This window comes from Rhincodon typus, chromosome 4 (assembly GCF_021869965.1).
Source record: "Rhincodon typus isolate 14 chromosome 4, sRhiTyp1.1, whole genome shotgun sequence".
Lineage (NCBI taxonomy): Eukaryota > Metazoa > Chordata > Chondrichthyes > Orectolobiformes > Rhincodontidae > Rhincodon > Rhincodon typus.
This window is the reverse complement of record NC_063335.1, coordinates 71,996,231-72,015,619: the sequence shown is the minus strand read 5'-3', so window position 1 is coordinate 72,015,619 and position 19,389 is coordinate 71,996,231.

The following is a 19,389-nucleotide window of genomic DNA, read 5'->3' as shown; positions in this document are numbered from 1 at the left end:
CAATTTGTGCTAAATTGCATTGCCTCATCTTATTTGTCCATGACGAGGTCAGTGCTGCAACATGGGCAGTAGGCTCTGGCAATATAACTGGCACCCCCAGGGTGTGATAGACTGGAAGCATGTTGCATTTACAGACTCACATTATAGCACTGCTTAATGTTATATGAAAAGTGTTCCATTCCATCAATGTGCAAGTGATCTGTGGTCATCGGTACCATGTCTTAGAATGCTGTGCCAGGTATCCAGGGAGTTCCCATGATGCCTATTACCTTGACAACTCTTATTTTCTTGTTGGGTTTCTGGGAGCAGATATCTTGCAAGGATGGTAACTGGGACACAAGGTTTACAAGGGAACCGTGACCTGACAACATGATAATCTTTATTTGACTGATATAGTCAGATTGGCAGAGGAAGTCATGAGTAAGAATTCATAGTGTGTATTCAGGACAGTTTCCCAAAACATATGTTGTGGATCCAACTAGGGATCAGACTGTTTTGGATCTGGTGATGTGGAATGAGGCAAGTTTAATAAATTAAGTCAGAGTAAAAACTTTCCTCAGAATCAGTGATCTTGATATGGTAGAATTTACCATTCAGTTTGAGAGGGAGGAACTTGGGTTGGAAACAACTGTGCTCAACATAAATAATGGTAATTACAAAGGAATGGCGGCAGAGCTAGCTGGAGTGGACTGGGAAAGGAATTTAGCAGCAAAGATGATTGAGAAGCAATAGCAGATATTTAAGAAAATAATTCATGACTCATGGCAAATATATATTCCAACAAGAGAGAAGAACTCTAGGAAGGGAATAAGTGAACACTGGCTAAACAGAGAAGTTAAGGATAGTATCAAATTGAAAGAAATAACAGACAATGTAGCAAAGATTAGTGGTAAGCGAAAGGATTGAGAATGTTTTAAAGATCAACAAAAGACAACCCAAAAATAACAAAGATGGAAAAAATAAACTTTGAGGGTAAACTTTCAAGTATTGCCAAGATAGAAGAGAGAGCATAGGCCCCTTACAGAATGAGATTGGGGAAATAGCAATGGGGAATAATGAAATAACAGAGGAGTTCAATAAATACTTTGTATTAGCCATCGCAGTAGGAAACATTAATCACAGTCCAAAAGACTCAATATTCAATGGGCAAAAGGAGGAGAGGAAATAAACACAATAATTATTATTGGAGAAAAAGTGCTAGGGAAACTAATGGGACTAAAGACCAGTAGATCATGTGGATCTGATGAGTTACATCCTAGAATATTAAAAGAAGTAACTGCAGAGATAGTGGATACCATGATTGTAATCTTCCAAGAATCCTTAGATTCTGGAAGCGTCTCAGAGGACTGGAAAACTGTTAATGTAATACCTTATTTATAAAGAGAAAGAGACAAAAGTTAGGTAACTAACTAACTAACTAAGGGAGAAGTGAGCGTAGAGGAAGAATAACAATTAATGTAAGGCAAAGCAGCAGGTTAGCAGGTGACGAGGAAGCTTCAACTCCATTGAAAATTAGGAAAATAGTTAAAGGGAAGGAGAACTCAAGGGCTGTTAGTAATAGAGGTAATAGGACCCAAAAAGAAGGTGCAAAAACTGGCATAAGGGCACTTTATCTGAATGCTCGGAGCATTCGAAACAAGAGTTGACGGTGCAAATCATGGCAAATGGGTATGATTTAGTGGCCATTACAGAGACATGGTTACAGGATGGTCATGACTGGGAGTTAAATATCCAGGGGTATCAAACTGTTTGGAAGGACAGACAGGAAGGTAAGGGAGGTGGTGTTGCTCTGATTTTTAAGGATGATATCAGGGCGGTAGTGAGAGATGATATAGGATCTACTGAACAAAACGTTGAATCCATTTGGGTGGAAATTAGGAATAGCAGGGAGAAGAAGTCACTGATAGGTGTGGTCTGTAGGCCACCAAATAACGACATCGTGGTGGGGCAGGCAATAAACATAGAAATAGCTAAAGCATGTAAAAATGGCACAGCAATTATCACAGGGGATTTTAATCTACATATCGATTGGTCAAACCAGGTCGGTCATGGCAGCCTTCAGGAGGGGTTCATAGAATGCATCCGCGATAATTTCCTTGAACAATATATAATGGAACCTATGAGGGAGCAAGCTATCCTAGATCTAGTCCTGTGTAATGAGACAGGAATAATTAATGATCTCACAGTTAGGGATCCTCTCAGAAGGAGTGATCAAAGTATGGTCGAATTTAAAATACAGATGGAGCGTGAGAAGGTTAAATCCAGTACCTATGTCCTGTGTTTAAACAAAGGAGACTATGAAGGAATGAGGAAGGAGTTAGCTAAGGTAGAATGGGAGCAAAAACTTTATGGTGGGTCAATTGAGGAATAGTGGAGGACTTTCAAAACAATTTTTCACAGTGCTCAGAAGAAGTATATTCCAGTGATAAGGAAGAACTGTAGGAAAAGAGAGAGCCAGCCACGAATGTCTAAAGAAATAAAGGAAAGTATCAGATTGAAAAAAAAACACATACAAAAGAGCAAAGAGTAGTGGGAAACTAGTAGACTGGGAAATCTTTAAAGGCCAACAGAGAGCCACAAAAAAAGTTATAAAGAAAAGTAAGATAGATTATGAGAGTAAACTAGCTTAGAATATAAAAACAGGCAGCAAAAGTTTCTATAAATATGTAAATCGTAAAAGAGTGGTAAAGGTAAACATTGGTCCTTTAGAGGATGAGAAGGCCAATTTAATAACTGGGAATGAGGAAATTGCCGAGACATTAAACAATTATTTTGCGTTGGTCCTCACAGTGGAAGCCACAAATAACATGCCGAAAACTAATGGCAAGAATGTTATAGCAGGTGAGGACCTAGAAACTATCATTATCACTAAGGAGGCAGTGCTGGGCAAGCTAATGGGGCTAAAGGTAGACAAGTCTCCTGGCCCTGATGAAATGCATCCCAGGGTACTAAAAGAGGTGATGGGGGAAATAGCAAATGCACAAGTAATTATTTACCAAAATTCACTGGACTCTGGGGTGGTTCCCGCAGATTGTAAAACAGCCAATGTGATGCCACTGTTTAAAAAAGGAAGTAGACAAAAAGCAGGTAACTATAGGCCAGTTAGCTTAACTTCGGTAGTGGGGAAAATGCTTGAATCTATCATTAAGGAAGAAATAGTAAGACATCTGGATATAAATTGTCCCATTAGGATCACCCAGCATGGGTTCATGAAGGGTAGGTCATGTTTAACTAATTTGGTGGAATTCTTTGAGGACATTACTTGCATGGTGGACAATGGGGAACCTGTGGATGTGGTGTATCTGGATTTCCAGAAGGCGTTTGACAAGGTGCCACACCAAAGGCTGCTATATTAGATAAAGTTGCATGGTATTACAGGTAATGTCATGGCATGGATAGAGAATTGGTTGACCAGTAGAAAGCAAAGAGTAGGGGTAAATGGGTGTTTTTCTGGTTGGCGGTCAGTGGCTAGTGATGTGCCTCAGGGATCAGTGTTGGGACCGCAATTGTTTACAATTTACATAGATGATTTGGAGTTAGGGACTAAGTGTGGTGTGTCAAAATTTGCAGCTGACACTAAGGTGATTGGTAGAGCAAAGTGTGCAGAAGACACTGAAAGTCTGCAGAGGGTTATATATAACCTAAGTGAGTGGGCAAAGGTCTGGCAGATGGAGTACAATGTTGATAAGTGTGAGGTCATCCATTTTGGTAGGAATAACAGCAAAATGGACAATGTTTTAAATGGTAAAAAATTTACAGCATGCTGCTGTGCAGAGGGACTTGGGTGTCCTTGTGCATGAATCACTAAAAGTAGGATTGCAGGTGCAGCAGGTGATTAAAAAGACAAATGGAATTTTGTCTGCCATTGCTAGAGGGATGGAGTTTAAAAACAGGGAGGCTATGCTGCAGCTGTATAGAGTCCTGGTGAGGCCACACCTGGAGTACTGAGTGCAGTTTTGGTCTCCTTACTTGAGAAGGGATATACTAGCACTGGAGGGGGTGCAGAGGAGATTCATTCGGTTGATTCCAGAGTTGAGAGGGTTGGATTATGAGGAGAGACCGAGTAGACTGGGATTATACTCATTGGAATTCAGAAGAATGAGGGCAGATCTTATAGAAACATATAAGATTATGAAGGGAATCCATAAGATGAAGGCAGGGAGGTTGTTTCCACTAGCAGGTGAAACTAGGACTAGAGGGCATCGCCTCAAAATAAAGGGAAGCAGATATAGGACTGAGGTCAGGAGGAACTTCTTCACCCAAAGGGTTGTGAATCTGTGGAATTCCCTGCCCAGTGAAGCAGTTGAAGCTATCTCGCTGAATGTTTTTAAGGCAAGGCTAGATAAATTTTTGAACAGTAAAGGAACTAAGGGTTATGGTGAGTGGGCGGGTAAGTGGAGCTGAGTCTCAAAAAGATTAGCCATGATCTTATTAAATGGCGGGGCAGGCTCGAGGGGCCAGATGGCCTACTCCTGCTTCTAGTTCTTATGTTCTTATATCATTATAACTGTAAGCAATTATCACCTCCAATGAAAAAGAATCTAATAACATGCCTTTGAATTCAAAGGCATTACCATCATTGAAACTCCCACTGTTAACATCCTGGTATTACCATTGACCAGAAACTGAACTGAAACAGCCATATGTGGCTGCAAGAGCAGGTCAGAGGTAGCAATTAAGTTAATTTCTGATTCCCCAAAGACTATCCACCATCTACAAAGCACAAGGCAGGATTTGACGAATACTGTCCTTTTGTTTGGATAGATCCAACCCCATAACAATCCAGAAGCTCATCATCATTCAGGACAAAGCAGTCAACTTCAATGGAATCCTTGTCTGCCACTATTACAATTCACTTCCTCACTACCGGTGTTCACTGTTACTTATCAACAAATAGCATTGCAATGACTCAGCAAAACTTCTTAGAAAGCATCTTTCAAACCTACAATGTCTACCACCTCGGACAACAAAGACTACGGAACATGGGAATACCACCTCCTACAAGTTCTCCTCCTTGTTGTATGCTATTCTGTTCTGCAATTATAGCACCGTTCCTTCACTGCTGGTGAGTCAAACTCCTTGAACTCCCTTCTTAACAGCACTGTGGTGTACCTCCACCCCAAGTACAACTTTCAATGCATTTGTTACGCTTGTGCTTCTAGCTGGTGGAAGTCGATGCTATTTAGGAGACTTGGTATGATAATGTAGTGCATTTTGTAAATGGTACATACTGTTGCCACTGTGCTTGATGCAGGAAGAAATGAATGTTGAAAATTTGAGATGGGACACCAATCAAATGAGTTGCTTTGTCCTAGATGCTGTAGAGTGTTTTGAATGCTGTTAGAGTGGAGCTCATCCAGGCAAGTGGAACATGTTCCATTACACTCCAGAGTTGTGCCTAGTGTATGGTGGACTAGCTTAGTTAAGGCAGAAGGTGAAGGCAACAGCATTCCTGGCCTCTGACCTGATCTTGTAGCTATAATATGGCCACATTCAGTTCAGTTTCTGGTCAAAATATGTCCCCTGAATGATAAAACTGGTGGAGTCAGCAATGGTAATGCATTGAATCTCAAAGTGCAATAGATGTTGGAGATGGTCAATGCATGGCACTTCCACAAATGTTACTTGTTTCTTATCAACCTCTGCGTAGATCTTTTCCAGGTCCTGCCGCACATGGATGTGGATGGCTTCAGTATCTGAGGAACTGTGAAAGGAGCTGAACACTATGCAATTATCAGCGAGCATTCTCTTCTGATCTTATGGTAGAGGGATATTCAATAACGAACTGTTTTCCTTTATGCTTGGTATAACTCCAAACAGTCGAGACTTCTTCCCTTCTGATTCCCATTGACTCCAGTTTTGCTGGGAATCCTGGATGTCACATTCAGTAGATGCTTCCTTGATATCAAGGGCAGTCATCCTCACCTCATCTCTTAAGTTTAGGCTCTTTTGACCTTGTTTGGATCGATTGCTGCCAGTACAATGTGACCACTTGCTGTGAGTATGCCATGCTTGCGGTTTTCTATATATTAGCCCACATGAAATGCTTGACAAACAGTCAGGTTCATATTGAGTCAAATAGCTGGAGGTTTCTTGAGAACTAACTAAATATGTCTATACAACATCTCAGATGTACATATGCAGTATGGATGCTGACTTAAATTACTTGAATTATAGCTACATTTTAGACATAGTTGACTGAATGGCTGGCTATCTATCTGCTGACTGAATCCTGTTGAGAGTACAATGGAGTCCTGTAATACTAGAGCATCACATGTCATGAAATCACGTAACTGTTGCAACTCAAGTGATTCAACACTTTATGTACCTAGTCTATCCTGTATTTCCACCAGTGCTGGATGCTTTGCCAATATTTCAATTACTTCTGCTGTCTTATCACTGGCAAACAATTCCACCTTTAATTTATTTGCTAATTCCAGCAGTCTGGCCTTTATTCATACCTATAAATAGATCAGGGATATTGGTTCCAAATGTTGACTGGTTTTAGTTGCTTTTAACGCCATAACATTTTAGTACATAAAACCTAATATCTACCCCTTATCTTTTACCACTTACACTAACTCCACATCCAATTTTATGCTGTTCTCATTCAAAGTTCCCAGATCCATGAGTGTCCAAATTTTTTATTGAGACTATTAGGGAGACCAGGCACCACAATGTGTCAAAACCTCAGGTGAGGAGGAATGAACTAGCTTCCCTTCTTTATTCTCTGACTCCCTCAGTTGTCACAAGATTAATTTACAAAGGATCTCCTCCCCTGTGGATACATTTCTCATAGTCCCAGTGAATATTTTTTGAAAAAGTCATTCTAAGAGGCTTTCTTGAGTTAACAAACAAGTGAGTTTATCAATTACTGGGAAAAAAAATAACATAGCACACAGACTGCAAAAATGAACTGTGACTCCAAAAATAGCTAAAAGTTAACAGATACACAGATCAGTCTCGATTGGTCATTTATGACGCGTAGACTATGAAACAGTGCTAGTTAAATAGCTGAGATTCTTTGCTTTGCAGGTTAGTTGAAATCCTTTTGTCCCGTTACCCTTTTTCAGTGGCTGATTGGCAGCATTCAGAGCGATTCCTTTTGTCATTTTGTTTTCTGAATGGCTTGCTGGCTAGCTGGCTTCTAGCATTCAGTGAAAGACAATCTTTGCCTGAAATGTAGGAGTAACTAGTGGGTGATTCTTTGACTTTGACCTCACAGCATACGTATACTTAAATTCAGATGAGCCCACGAGAGCCTGAGTCTGAAATAACTCCCAGGAGATCACAGTTCAGTCTTTAATGCATTTCTCCCTCTTAGCTCCATCCCTTTAGAGTCTCCTTGATGCCTCATCAGGTGTGTCATTCCAAGGGTCTCCCTTTCTGGAAACAGCTACAGCATTTAGATCCAGAGTCATTTTGGCTATAAATCTATTTTAAAAATACACATAATTAAAAGTTCAATATGTCTATAAGTATTTTGGAGCTCCTCTGTCATTACGACAAGTGCTTTGTCTCAGATGTTGGCAGGTCCCATAGCCTTTTCAGTATCCATTGCCTTCAGCTTTTCTTACTATCACATGGAGTGAATCGAATCTGTGATGCTGAGGAACTCAGACGGAGGTAACGATGAGTCATTCACTTGGCATTTCTGGTGAAAACGCTTGCAAAAATTTCAGCCTTGTATTTTGGACTGATGATTTGGCACCTTTATTATCAACAACGGAAACATTAGTGGATCCTCCTCCTCATCCAGTGAGTTGTTTAATTGTCTACCACCATTTATGGCTGGGTATGACAGGTTTGTAGAGCTTTGTTCTGATTCATTAGTTATGCAAACTGCACTATCTGTTGCTTGTTGCTTATGGTGTTTTGCACACAATTGATTCCTGTTTTGTAGCCTCGCTAGTTTGATCTTCATTTGTTAGCATAGCTGGTGCTGCTCCTGACATGCCCTCCTGCAATCTTTATTGAGCCAGGTTGATCCCTGACTTGATGATAATGTTAGAGTAGTGGATATGCCAGACTACAAAGTTGCAGCTTATATTGGAGTACAATTATTTTGCTGCTGATGTCCCACAGCACCTTATAGGTGCCCAGAATTGAGTTGTTATATTTGTTTGAAGACTATTCCACTTAACATGGCGATACTGCCACACAACATGATTGATACTGTTTGCAATGTGATGACATGACTTTCTCTCCACAAGGTAATACTGTCATCGACAGGTGTACCTGCCCAGGCAGATTGGTGAGGATGGGGTCGACTATATTTTTCCCTCTTGTTGCTTCACTCACCATCTGTCCCTGACCCAGTGTGGCAACATTATCCTTTAGATCTAAACCAGCTCAGTCTACAGTAGTGCTGCCAAGCTACTGTTGGTAATGCCCATTGAAGTCCTCCACCAAGAGTACATTCTGTGCCCTTGTTGCCCTCAGTTTTTCCTCCAAATGGTGTTCAACATGGAGGAACATTGATTCAACAGGCGAACATAGGCAGTGTGTGGTAGTCGGCAGGATTTTTCCTTGCTCTATTTGACCTGATGCCATGACACTTCATGGCAACTGGAATCAATTTTGAGGGTTCCTAGTGCAATTCCCTCCCAACTGTACAATACTGTGGCACCACCTCTGTTGTTGGTGGGACAGGACACACCCAGGGATGGTGATGGTGATATCTGGGACATTTTCTATAAGGAATGATTCTGTGAGTATGATTATATCAGGCTGTTGCTTGACTAGTCTGTGAGAGGTCTCCCAGTTTTGGCACTAGCCCCCAGATCTTAGTCAGGAGGGTCGCCAACGCTGGGGTTGCCATGTCGTTTCCAGTGCCTTGGTCAATGCCAGGTGGTCTGTCCAGTTTCTTTACTTTTTTGCTTTTGAGCCATTGATATAACTGAATGGCTTGCTAGGCCATTTCAAAGGACCGGTCAGAATCAATCGCTGTGGATCTGAATTCGCATGTGGACCAGATTAAGTAAGAATGGCAATTTCCTCCCAGAGTGGATCAAATAAGTTTTATAACAATGGTTTCATGATCATCATTTGACTTCCATATTTGAAATGTTTAATAAATTTAACTTCTACCATCTGCCGTGGTTGTTTTCAAACCCTGGTCCGCAGAACGTTACCTGGGTCTTAGGATTCCTATACCAGTGACAATAACCCTTGGCTATCAAGTTCCCCTGAATAAACAAATAATATATTTTTAATCTTCATAACTCCTAGCAGTTCTGTGCCTTAATCTTCAGTTCCTCATTCAGCTTCTTTAATTGAACAGAATGGAAACACAAGTCTCTTCATGAAGGGTCCTTTGCCTGTAAGCAGATGTTCAATCTCAAAGTTCTAGTTCTTAAACCATTATCATCAAAAGTTTGCAACTTACACCATTGGCCTGTAATCCTGAGAAACTTTTACTTGGGTCTCAGACAACTCACAAACAACTTTTATTTGGGTCTCAGACAACTCACAAAATGGCACAGATAGCCTGCGTAGTGTGTTAATGCTGCATGACAAAAGCAAGGCTTTATGTCCATTGGGAAGACTATTTAGATACATTTGTGCATCACAGAATTGTGACTACATTGTTGTAGTCCAATCAGATCAACCTGGGTGCATATCTAAGGAGACTGTTGACTGGTTGTAGAGCCTTTCAACTTTGACTTTTATGTTTTTAGTAACTTAGTTAGAAAATAAAAGGCCATATTGCCTCAGTGGAAATAGTAGAACATAGTTTAGTATAAAAATAATATTCTTGTTGGAGCTGCTTATGGCTGAGGGCAACATAAAATGGCTGCCTGAGGGTTTTAACTGACATAACATGGCTGAAGAGAAATGAGAGCTGAGGTAGTAGTTTACACAGTCAGAATCATGGCCTTCATACTCATGGCAACTAGATAAGTGCCTCATAGAATTCTCAGTAAAGAAGGAGCAAAAATGTAGGCACTGAGACATTTCAGATAAGGGAAGCTCAGATGGAAGCCTTCTAGCAGGCTTAAAGACCCTTTAGGTTATTATAAGTACATGTAAGTGAACATACATGTGTACGTTCATATAATAATAGTAGTAGCTTTAGTTTTAATGTATTAGACATCAGGGAATTTTTTTAGATTCCTGTAGACAGTCAGTTGTAGGCACAGAGACAGTCTTGAAAAACCTAAATAAGAGGTGCCTGGTACCATCTAGTCCAAAGTTTAGTTTTTAGTAAAGTGCAGTAGGAAAAGTCTGATCAGATTATAATCAAGACTTTTTAGGCAATTCTCACTACATATTAAATAAACCAATGTTTACAGGTATGTTGAAATTATAAATGCAACTGGCAAACTAGTATCAGGGGATTTAACTGCATTCCTAGACAGCCTTAGATAATAGGGAGAAACCCCCATCCTGTTAGGAGATAGGATTGAATACTGTCAGTGCTGGGGGCGCGCCTAACTGCAGGGAGGCCTGATAATAGAGAGGATTGAATAATGTGTGCAAATGTAGGATGCATTGTGAAAGCCTAAGGATAGGTGATAAGGATGTCTGGTAAATGTTATTAGATCATGGGAAGACCTCGGGTTGTCCATTGAGTGGTTCATCTTTGACCATGCAGTCACAGGATTGGATGTTTGTGTCAGAAAGGAGGAGGCAAATGCTGATGTCAATATTACATGTAATCATTGTAATGTAGGATGTATAAATGTACTGTACCTGACTGGGAGAGTCAGAGTGTCTTGAGACTGCCTTCAGAGACTTTTCCCATGCTGCGTTGGTAAGGAGCTCTGAGTAAAGATCAAATTGTACCATCGAAAATGGAATTCAAGACTCCTCTTTGAAATCTCTCCCTAACAGCTCTTCAATTAATAAGCTGTAAAACAAAGGATGAAGCTGAAGTAGTGGTCTTGAAATTTGAAGGTGATCCCACTAATCACCTGCAAGAAGTTAGAGAAAGAGGCTGTCGGAATCTCTGGAAAATGATGGAATCCAATTTCAATGGAAATTACTGTCACTTAGTTTCTACAATTGTCACACAAACCATAAACAGTTTTATGCGCGGGCAACAATTTTATTTCATAAAGAAATGTCCACCTTTTTCCTCAACCAAAGTTACCCCGCTACCATGGTTGACAGTGCCCTCAACCATGTCCAACTCATTTCCCGCACTTCTGCCCTCACCCCTTTTCTTCCCTCCCACAATAGCGATAGTGTCCCCCAGTCCTCACTTTCCATCTCACCAGCACCCACATCCAAAGGGTCATAGGCTGCCATTTCCACCATCTTCAATGGAATGTCACTACCAGATGCATATTCCCCTCCCATCCCTTATCACCATACCAAGGGACTGTTCCCTCAGGAACACCCCGGTCTACTCCTCTTCTACTCTTAACACCTCCCCACATCCCCATGGCACCTTCCCAGGCAACTGCAGAAGGTGCAATACTTGCCTATTTACTTCTTCCTGCCCCACTATTCAAGGCCCCACGCACACCTTCCAGGTGAAGCAGCAATTTACCTGCGCTTCACTCAAACTAGTCTACTGTGTTCACTGTTCACAATGTGGTGTCCCCTACACTGGAGTGGTGATGAAAAGCAGACTAGGTGACTGCTTAATGGAACACCTACATTGTGTCTATAAACATTACCCCAAACTTTCTGTTGCCTGCTACTCCAACAGCCCACCACATTCCCTGGCCAATACTTCTGTTTCAGGCCTGCAGTTTTTGAGCAAGACTCAGTGAAAACTGAAATATCACCATCTCATTTTCCACTTGGGGACCTTACAGCCTTCAGGACTCAATATTCCGTGTGTTTTTTTTTCCATCTCCACACCCCTGGCCCTGTAATGACATGGGCTGCCTTCAGCAGAGCCAACCTATTTTCACTTACTAGTGATTCTCTATTATCAGCATTTCTTTCTCTCTGGCTCACCATTATTCATCCCTTTGTATGCCTAACTGCTGTTCTTTCTCTATCTTTCTCTCCCTCTCTCTCTCTCTCTTTCTCTCCAGGCTCCATATCCACCTATCACCTTATTTCTTTCCCCATAATCCCCACCCCCGTCTTCAGCATATGTACCAACTTTTCCAGGTACTGTCAGTTTTGAAGAAGGGACATTGGACCAAAAGTGTTAAATTTGCTTTTTCTGCACAGGTGCTGCCAGATCTGCTGAATTTCTGCAGCAATTTCTGTTGTCATTTCAAGTTTTATCTCCTGGCCTGAAATCAAGAAGGTCAAGTGACCATCAGCTATTCTTAAAATATTCACCAAATTGGCAGAAAACACTTTAAGCTTATTCAAAAGGAACCATTCTAAGGACTATCAAATGTCAACGAAATGTCAAAGGAACAAACTAATTTGACTTAAAACGCCTCAGAACAATCAAGGGCAATCATCTGATTTTCAAAGAAGGAATCATTTCAATGGAAACCAAAGCATTTTAAATTTGTTTTATAATTTGGTAATTCTGTTTTAGACTGCATTGCAAGATATTGGCAGTATTCATACCAATTAGTACTTACATTAAAACATTGCTTTTACAAATCTAACAGAAAGATTTCATTAAATTATTTCTGTTTTAATTACTACACTGCTTAAAATTTTTCCAGTACTTGCCCAATAATGTACTAATGAGTCAGTAAATGGACTATAATTTCTGTTCTCTAAACCTCGTGTATTTTGTAAAAAAAGATAATGTGTGTCAGTGAGTGAGCTGGAGGCAGTTCCACAAGTCACAATTTTCAGGCAATTTTGCTGAAGCTGTGATTAGATAACTGCATTGTTACTGAATGATAATTTTCAAATACAAATGCTGAATTATCACAGAATTATTCAACTGTCACAGTGTTCATTAAAATATTTGTTGTAAAATTTATCCACAGTCCTTGTATTTTTGGTAGACTGTATGATTAAGTCTTTTATATTTTGAACGAATGCTCGGCATATTTTGTAATTTGGTTTTTTTTAACGCAATTTGCTTCATAGTTTCCTTTTACAGAGAGTTAACTAATCACCCTTCTCTTTATTGTGGTCAGACACTTTGAAATAGATTTTTAAGAATAAAGCAAAGATTTGGGGCCTTGAAAATCATTTTGTGCTCAACAAGGTTTGTGTTTTTCTTCTAAGGCGTATTGTTTTAACCCCACTCTTTCACCTGACTACTTGTTTGGGGAACCAGTTGCTCACCATCCAATTCAGCTTCTCCAGGTGAATCATTCAGATGTAAGTCTCATGGACTGCTACTGAGCAGAGAGGAGGAGACTTTCACAGACAAAGCCCACTCCCCCTCCCAAAGAAAACCAGCTTGTTAGGACTCCTTAGCACATGCAGAGAATCAGCTGGGAAGGTAACATGGAGGTGGGCGGCCATCAGAATGATAAGCAAGAACTCTATGCGGTCTTCCAAACAACCCCAGGAATATTCACTTTCAAACCTAGTTTGTATTTTGGTTTGATGTTTTCTCTTTGGATCTTCACAAGTAGACTTTGTAATTGTGGAGTATGTAAAGCACATGTCTTTTTATTTTTGCATTGGGCTGTTTTAAAACCAGGGATTGCAAGGATTGTAACATAATTTTGAAAGCAAATAACCTGACATTCGTTGAATACCGAGTATACGGCTGTTGATTCAAGCAGCAATTGAAGTGTACTTTGCAGATGAATAGGAGCTGAAGGGTTTTGTACAAATGGAGTTCTGGTTGGCAACAAATGGTGGATTAATTTATGGATTAGTGATCAGTGACCAATTCTGCCTGCCAATAGGTATGTGATTTGTTTTCAGGTAGTGGAATACCATGGACTGTGAATCAGTGGAGGAGGTTTCTTTCTGTTCCCTGCAGAAAAAGTCACTTTAAGTTTGAAGAAAACTAGTTTATCTATTCCTTAAGCAGTTGCTGCAAGCTTCGGTTTCTAATTAATAAGCCAGACAGCTTTTTAAGTGAACCAGCCATCCTGTGCTGCCTTCAAATGGTGGGAGCATCTGGACAAGAATGACTGAGAAGCAACATTCTGACTAGCACAAGAATCATAAGAATCATCTCTGAAATTTTTGTGAACTGGCACCATTGAACATCTTTCCCAGTTTTGCCCTCTGTCCACAACCATGTTTTTTACCCCTGTCTATGTGTGTGTAAAGGGGAGTTTATAAGGGGATTAGAGTTTTAATTGGTAGCGTATTTAGTCAATGGTTCATAACTATTTGCCCGTAGCTAGAGTCTGACTACTTGTAATAAATCATCATTTTTGTTAAGGACAGAAATCTAGTCTGTGATTTCTGTCAATTTGTGTTTAGAAGACAGATAAATTGGGAAATTTTGCATACTTTTTAAAATCTGGGAATAGTAGGGTGTTATTTCCAGCACATTACCCTAGTCATTCAGACAAGGTGCACTTGTGAGAGGTTTACAACAAATCATTTCTAATGGTTTGTGGTCAATATGGGTAATTAAATGTCCTTGCTGAGATATCATATATAACACTGAGATATCATAAATAACACATTCATTCCACATACCGGGCCCAGTCTTCGATAGCAGGATTGAATAAGTCAAGCTTCTCAAATAACAGCATGATGCCAGAAATGCTTATGCCAATTCAAAGACAACTACTGTGAGTGAATATCTTCAGGAGCATGCTTTACTCCTGTTGTCACTGAAATAACTCCACAGAGTCTAGTAACCTGTCACCATGTCACCCTTTATTTATACATGGAAAGTCCTAGGCACTATTCAGGTCCTTCAGAGCTCTCAGAGTGTCAGGAATGTCTCATACTTGTGTTTATATCTGTCAGCCAGGGCTCCCTAAATGGACCAGGTTAACAGATCCAATCAGGGAACTCATATTTTATGAGGTCCACTTCGCTGACTTTGTTACAATCACTACTGATACCTCATGGATTGTAATAATATGAAGATCTACATCCATAAATGCTTTTCAGAGAGGTTTAAAAGGTATAGAGGTAATGAACAATTCTATCAGCTTTCAACTAATTTAACTTCAGTGAAATCACATCCTGAAATGTTTCATTGGCACTGGCCTACCAATTGGTCAGTTTTTCACCTGACTGATGGTGGCAAGGTATGAAATCCAGCTTGTGGATCCTGAAGTTGCCTTAGACCTTAATTTGATCTTCCAAAATTTGGAAAATTTTATCACGATCTTGGCAGTCATCACTCAAAATATCAGTGGTTTTATTCTTTACAATTCTTTGTTTCCCAAAGTGATAAGAAATTGGACAGCCTGTCTTTCTTTATTGATTATCTATTGATCTATGAAGTGGACATTCATTCTCACTTTGAGTAACTTAAATTCTATCAAAGTGTCACTGAGATGCCAATTATGTTCAGGTATTTGTTTTCTGTCCTCACTGTGCTGCTTTATGCTTTTTAAAAATGTAGAATAAAAATTAATATTATAATGTACTGTTTTGTTTCTTTTTTATTTCTTTTCCTTTGATGCCATTTTAAAAACAGCACACTTGTGCTTAAAGGTGGTGTCACACAGAAATAAGAGCTTTGACATCACATTCACTTTTTTTTTGTTTCTGCACCTTTTCTGAAAGACAAATGGCAGAATTGACTGATGCCTGGACACAGGTATGGCTTGTTTTTTTTCAGTTTGTAGCAGCTGATGATAAAACTGATGTTTTATTAAAAATCAGATCAGCCACAGTTTTTTTTTAAAATGAGAGAATATATTCAAAACTGTTTCTTGCTTCAGAACAGTCGTAGCTTTCAGACTTGGTGGATAAATATAAACCTCAGCTCTGAACTCAGATAAGTGATTAGTAACTGTTAGGAAAGGAGCTTTTCACAACTGTCATTAACTTTTCAGCATTCAATACCAACTTGCTGTCACTGTCTTCCAGTATCCACTTGCTTCCATTGCTGCTATCATGATGTGATGGTGGTTTTCGATAAATCAGTCCCTGTAAAATGCACCACAGAGTTATGGTTCCATTTAGATGCAAATATTTGAAAGCCTATTAAACATTAACCATGCACGCATATATGATATCTCAAACTTAGATGTACAATTTGGGCTATATACTTAAGTAGATTACTATTATATTACACACATAGTTGTCTGTCTGACCAACTGACTACCTAGCAGACTGGATGCCTACTAATTAGACGGCTGCTAATTAAATAAGTGGAGAATGAGATTGAGAACTCTTATACAAGAGTGTTACATGTTGTGGTGTCGTCTAGCTGTACAGTGCCTTTCTGAGATCTGTGCTATAATATAACATATTGATTCTTGATACTAGCTCTTAGCAGGCTCTCTACGCCCTGTCCGCCTCATCTCCTTGCTGCTGTGTTTTCCTCAGCATCACTATTGGCTTTATTAGCATCTATGTCAAACTCCCCTTCTTCTTTTTTATGTGATGAGACAGGTGGCTGTACCATCTCCCCCTTGTCTAAGCTCTCACCCTGTCAATGAGCGAGATTGTGCAGCAAATGTTAACTATACCTGGAGATGTTGTGCAGTGATTACCGGAGTGCCCCTGCTGAGAGGTCCAGACAACAGAAACACATCTTCGGGAGACCAATTATCTGATCAATGGTGGTTCTCGTCAATTAACAGGCTGCAGCACTGTCCAAAATCAATCTGCAAGTTTTTCCTTAGGGTCTTTACCCATGCTTTCTGGGTGCACCTTTTTCATCCACAAGCTAGCACTAGAGATGATGTGGGGTGTGAATATTTGAGGAACCTGGGAATTGTGCAGAATGGAGGTGTCATGCCATCTCCCTGGATAGCAGGTACAAATCTACAGGAATTGGTGCCTATGTCACAAAACAGTTGGATATTAAGGGAGTGAAATCCTTTCCTGTTCAGGAATATAACTTGTTGATATCAGAGAGTTCTCAGCAACACATAAATGCTAGTCAATGACATTTCATACCTGAGGAATCCCAGCAATAGCTGGAAATCCAACAACTCGGCCGGCTTGAATTGTTAGGTTCAAGTCAACCAGACAAAATAGATGCTGGTTCCTGAGAGGGGCATCAGTGAACTCAGTGCCATTGCATTAAACCTGACAGAGGACAGGGTTCAGCATTAGTGATACTCAATAGGCTTTACATTGAGTACACCACCTGATTCTCCTGACCATTCATTTCAAACACTGAAATTCTGGCTAATGTGGCTTTTTTCTTGCTCATTCATTCATCCATTCAATGAATTGCTAGGCCACCAATGCGTGCTTAGTGCAAGCAGAAGAACATTTTCACTCTATCAATACTTTCTGTTCAACAAACCCTGAGAGAATTTTTTTTTAAAATCTGCATCTGTGCAATACATACATTTAGATAGCTGACACTCAGAACATGGAGAGTGCAAGAAGGATTGACACTACATTTCTAATGCTAACCAGATATGCCTGTGCACATGCTAGCTCCATTACACAGAATAAAACCCCAGCACCTGTGAAAATGCCCCTTCTGTTAAATTATGTTTAAACTTGACTAAGGTCATGAGGAGGTTCACACTGTTTACTGTTATACTGGCAGTTAAACACCCGAAGTTCTTTGTTGGGATCACTCATTAAGATAAGGTGCTGGATAGCAGCTCATGCCCATGGAGCCATACCTAGAATGAGTCAGTATGTGGCAGAAAGGGAAAACAAATTGAAGTATGAGGAAAATATTCTTCACGAGCAGTATAATCATCAGTGTTCTACCTCCCAGTAATACAGAGCAAAGCGTACATTTATATATGTGCTGTTCATTTCATTGACTACAGAGGATCTGAATCATAGACTTGCTGAAATTTACAGAACCAGTTTATACCCCTCAGAGTGAAAACCTCTTCATCACAGAAGAATCAGCCATGGCCAACTAAAGAGATAAAGGACAGCCCAAAACTGAAAGAAGAGCTTACAAAAATGCAAAAAACAGCACAGATCCTGCCAAATGGGAAAGGTAAAAAAGACCAGCAAAGGGCCGCAGAGCAGCTTATATGAGCTGCTAAAAGAGATTATGGAAGGAAACTTACCAGGGACATCAAAAGAAGAAATTTGACAGTTACAAGTAGGTAGAGGTTTGAAACTCTCTTCCAAAAACGGCAAGATCATTTGTTAATTTTAAATTTGAAATAGATAAGTTTTTTGTTAAGCAAAGGTATTAAGGGATATAGGCCAAAGATAAGTATATGGAGTTAGGCCATAGATCAGCCATGATCTCATTGAATGGTAGAACAGGCTCAAGGGGCTGAATGGCCTACTCCTGTTCCGATGTTCCTAAGCCCTATGTTCCTATATGTATATATCTGGGTAATGTGAAGAATTTGCTTCTGGATTGATTTTATGCACACTCGAATAAGATTTAAAAGCACCACTTTCTTATTTTAGAATACAGTATCTAAGGATTGCACGTAAACTATGACATATGTTCCAATTTATTTAAGTAGAGGAAGTCATAATCACAGTAACACACCATTGCCAACTCTTGCAAAATGATTTGTTCCCTCATGAAATGTGACAGCAAGCAGAATTGACGCATATCATATCAGAAGTATAACTCAGGCTTATTTATTTGTTCAGAATGATTTTTTTCCTGCAGTACTGTTTATTGTGCTTAATTTCTTCATGAAGAATTCAATAAAAAGAGACTTTATTTCAAAAATTGAATGAAAAGAAAATAGAATGCAAAAGATGGCTTAAATTCTTTTTCAGCAAAGCAATATGATTCCATAGACAGCATATGCCCCATTTCAAAGAAACATATGAAAAACAATCCATGTTTGTGTTACAGCAAGCTCTGAACAATGTGTTAGAGCAGTGGGTATCCAATCTTTACACGTACACCTGCACACCCACCCTTCACCCACACATGCATTCACCTTCATAAGCACTCAACCACACACTCACTGTCTCAGACACCCACTAACCCGCACAACCACTCCATTGCATATAGAGCCGCAAACTGACATGCACCGTCATTATTCATATAATCACCCACGCACTCACTTGCTGGCACACTCATCTGCACACAGTCACCTGCATGCGCATTCAACTGTACCCCACTCATCCGCGCCTCCACTCATCTGTAGACCCACTCACCTGCACACTCACTCACTTGCACATTCCCACACACCCATGCACTCAACCACATGCATAACCACATAGCTGCCCTTCCACTTACTCACGCAATCTCTCTGTCTTGTTGGAGATTGTCATTGCATGGCACTTGTATGCCATGAATGTTACTTGCCAGTTACCAGCCCAAGCCTGAATGTTGTACAAGTCTGCATTTGGACATGGACTGATTCAGGATCTGAGGAGTTAATGGTGCTGAACATTGTGCAATTAACTGTGAACATTCCCACTTCTGACCTTTTGATGGAGGAACCATAATTGACGAAGCAGCTGAAGATGGTTGGGCCTAGGACCCTACCCTGAGGAACTCAT